Source organism: Sinocyclocheilus anshuiensis, unplaced genomic scaffold (assembly GCF_001515605.1).
Source record: "Sinocyclocheilus anshuiensis isolate Anshui unplaced genomic scaffold, SAMN03320099.WGS_v1.1 scaffold2958, whole genome shotgun sequence".
In the NCBI taxonomy this organism is placed as follows: Eukaryota; Metazoa; Chordata; class Actinopteri; order Cypriniformes; family Cyprinidae; genus Sinocyclocheilus; species Sinocyclocheilus anshuiensis.
In genome coordinates, this window is record NW_015542525.1 from 61,682 (window position 1) to 65,909 (window position 4,228).

Below are 4,228 nucleotides of genomic sequence, written 5' to 3' on the forward strand. Positions count from 1 at the left end.
TCGGTACTCAGTATCGGCAAGTACCGAAAATAGAAGTATCTGAATCGGGCGAGTACTGGAAAAAGTGGTATCGGTGCATCCCTAGAACGCAGGGTTGTCCTTGAGGACGAATCCAATTAACAAAAAATGTGGACGCAAAGTGGCTGCAAAAGCATAGTAGACACTGACAAGCTAGGCGATATCACGTTCATAATCGAATGCGATTCATCTGCGATTATGAACGCGATATTGCCTAAATGTCAGTGAACTACGGCTCTGTGTAGTGAATGCCGCTCCATCTGAAAGCAGGTGATGGAGATTTACTACCAATCACGGGACCGGCTTTATGTCAAGATGCGCTTGACAATCGCATGCGATTAATTGCACAGCCCTAGCATGAAGAGCAGCATAATTTGAAATCACGAGTTTAAAGTTTGTCGATCGTGCGTCTTCAGTGAAGCTGAACTCTCCTCCTGTCCGCATCCAATTCGCACGGACCGACCGTCATGCAGAGTACACGTGATCATGCAGGATACAAATGCACACTTCACAAGATCTCACAGCTGGATTCGACTAAGTTTGCAAGGCTTTTGAAATTAGATGTTCATTAGTCATTCAAAGATTTGTTTAAATTATATAAATGCGTATTTGCTGAATGCTGACGGCAAACGAGAAAGTATTATAATGTTTGCCTTTCTATCACTAACAATATAATTAATAATTAATTATAATTTATGCATTTAGCAGATGCTTTTATCCAAAGCGACTTACAGTGCATTCAGGCTATACATTGTTTTACCAGTATGTGAGTTCCCTGGGAGTCGAACCCACGACCTTTTGCGCTGCTAACGCAATGCTCTACCACTGAGCCACAGGAGCACGATTTAACAGTTCTATCTGATTATTAGACAGACTTATGTCCGTGGACAGAACTGTTAACGACAACAGGACAAGAGGGAAAATGTGAGCACTGTGTGTTCAGGCGCTGCCGTTCTCAGCGCTGTCAAAATAAAAGTCCCGCTACGAATGCATCGGCCAAACAGAAAAACTTATTGGCCGATGCCGATATTTGAAAAGTACGGTACCTTTGATGTACCGTAAACTGTAGTGTGAAGGTGCACGACTCGGCCTCGCTGTCTCACACACACACAAAGAGAGAGTGCGAGAGCTAGACAGTCTGTCTACCATGCAGAATTGACACGCTACATGTAAATTGTATTCTTTGTTGTATTTTCCTGTCAAAATTCAGAGTTCCTTTGGAATTCTTCAGCTTTTAAGAACTGCCGGGTTCTCCGGTAGTGGGCGGAACTAATGCGCAAATTGCAATTGGCTGGCGCTCACCTATTATCAACCGTTTTGATTTCAGCAAATCAATTGGAGCAAACGCAGATAACGTGATTAATATTCATGAACCCAGCAGCTCATGATTCCTTAGTAGGACTGAGCAAAAAAATATTTTACGATTAATAATTTTTTGAAATGATGTTGATTCGATAACGATTCTCAAAAGCCACGAATCGGTCTTTTTCGGTATTTATTTCAGCAAACATTTAAAACAAGATCTGATTAGTGTGAATCGTATCATTAGACTTCTCCACTAGATGTCACCCTCTTATTTACCTTGCATGATGTTACAACAGAAAGCCTGTCATTCATTCAGTGCTTATCATGGCGGAGATACTATTGACAAGAACCAAGAACAAAGCATTATGCGTGATTTGCAATGCTCAGGTGAAATGCTAATACTACAAATCTGTGGAAGCATTTGGCATCACGTGTAAAGGCCCCATGATTTCTGCAATGAATAAATGGCGGATGCGTATTTGCTGAATGCTGACGGCAAACGAGAAAGTATTATAATGTTTGCCTTTCTATTACTAATAATATAAAAGCAATACTTATAATACTTTTTGTGAGCACTGTGTGCTCAGGCGCCACTGCTCTCAGCGCAGTCAAAATAAAAGTCCCGCCTCGAACGCATCGGCCAAACAGAACAACTTAATGGCCGATGCCGATATTTGAAAAATGGCAAATATCGGCCTTGGCGATATATCGGTCGACCACTACTTAATATATCAATTATCTAGAAGTAAATGCAATTTAAGCATTGAATGCAAGTACTGAATAATGTTTTTCTTATATTTATTGCGTTTAAACACGTCTATTAAAAGATTGTATTACTGTACCGTATAAAAAAAATAATTATAATGTGAAAAAGCCATTTAAGTAACAATGTTTGGATTTGGATTGGGTGCTTCTGCACTGCTTACGTACTACACATGGACTGCATATGCACTGCAAACAGAGTATGTGTGAACCTGGTGTAAAAGGCCGCCTCTCATACAGCTCATGAAATCAGGCTTGCGCTGTGTGTAAGCTAATGTGCAACAATTGCACGATTGTAAAAACAAAAATGCAGTGCATGATAAAACATTTAGGTGAGATAAATATATACATTTGAAAAATGTCTTAAAAATGCCCCCCTCCACCCCTCAAATTAAAAAAAAAAAAATCCCCTCTCACAAGAGTCACCTAAGAGGGGAATTCATTTTTAAAATCTTGATTGGATCATCACTATAAATAATTCTACATGATAAAAAGAAGGCTTTAAAAAGATCGATATCGGTAGATATTGCTTTATGTGATCGGCGATCAATAATCGGCCACAAAAATCCTGATCAGAGCACCCCTAATAAACACCAACCTCCTTGTTCCTCGTGTTTTATTCTGCAGGGTTCTGGTTCCTCGTGTTTTATTCTGCAGGGTTCTGGATCCTCGTGTTTTATTCTGCAGGGTTCTGGTTCACTCGTGTTCTCTTCTCTCTCCTCTTTAACAAACACCATCTTCACAGCAGATCTCAGTTCAGATGATTCTCCTCCAGATATTCCTGCTTGCTTCAAAACTTAGTCACGACTATGAGGATCAGAATATTATAGGTATTTACTGACCTGATTCAAAAACTGTGTTTTTCTATTTACAGAAACTACATCTCTAACAGATCGTATTAAAACAGCACCACAACAAAACAAAACAGAGAGAGCGGTTAAGGTAAACTTCTTCTTCTGAGGTTTAATGGTGTTTGGCAAACAAACGTGTGTGTGTTAGCGCCTCCCGCTGGACTGGAGAGTGAAGCGGCGAGAGGAGAGAAAATAATACGGGGGAAATAACTTATAATGTGCGCTGATTTGTTTTCCTTTTAAAAAGCCGATCTGTACAAATAAATTAAAAGAAATTTAAATTATAGACTCGCGTGGTATTTGATCAGCATCAGCAGTCTTCGTGAGTGTACGAGCGAATTTTTTCAAAGTTGCAGCATGTAAATATGGAAATTAAGATAAATTAAAACACATGATAATGATAAGATGTAGCCTTATTTAAAAAAACGAACTAAATCCTAAATATTAAACAGGTTTAGCCTGAAAAACAGCACCCTTGGTTTATGTGTCCATCTAAATATCTGAAACTTAAACAGTTGAATGACAGGTAATGTGCATTCCAAAACCGCAAAATAAGATATTTTGAAGATGTTTCTGAGAAGCTGCTTTTGAGGATTAAACTTGATATTGAAATTGATATTGCCTTTTGCAGTGTCTAACATCAGATTCTGTGGTGAAGAGAATAACTAAATAGGATATTGCTTTATATCGCCTCCAATTGTACAAGAAGCTGTGAGACCCAAATTCAAAGCCATAACTTTATTGTGTTAAAGTCATTTTTTATTTGGTGCTGAATAAATGTAAAATCTGGGTACCGTAATCATATATTAATGGACAGAGTTAATCCTATTTAATCTGATTGTTGATGTGCTCAGACTATTTTTTTATTAATTAAAAATAAATAAAACAATAAAACAATGTTTTTTTATAATAATGATTAGGCATCCAGACAGATCATTTCCATGCTGCTTATACTACTCTGCTGAAAAAACAAAAACAAAAAAAACAATAGACACCATCTTAAAATGTGTAATGGTTTTACTGGATATAATGGGACTTGTATTGGTTTTAATGAAAACTGTAATTGACTCTGTGGGTTTTTACCAGGGCCGTTTCTAGGCATAGGCGAGCTAGGCGGTCGCCTAGGGCGCCACCAGCTGAAGGGGCGCCAATGAGCGCACGTACTGGCACTTTTAGCAGGGTTGTGATAAAGAGTGGCACGGTGACCCTGAAATATTATATTCCCATATAAACTTTAACATCCAATGAAAAATATTTGTATAGTAAAATTCGCTAATTCACGAGATCAATAC

General features: G+C 38.4%; 1 long non-coding RNA gene across 1 annotated transcript in view; it reads right to left on the bottom strand.

The window, feature by feature from the left end:
* Positions 1-1,224, bottom strand: part of LOC107694218 (uncharacterized) — a 15,338-nt gene extending 14,114 nt beyond the window's left edge. The window contains exon 1 of the long non-coding RNA XR_001634833.1: positions 1,165-1,224. This is a non-coding gene — a long non-coding RNA (uncharacterized LOC107694218). The remainder of the gene's footprint in view (positions 1-1,164) is intronic.
* Positions 1,225-4,228: the final 3,004 nt, after the last annotated feature.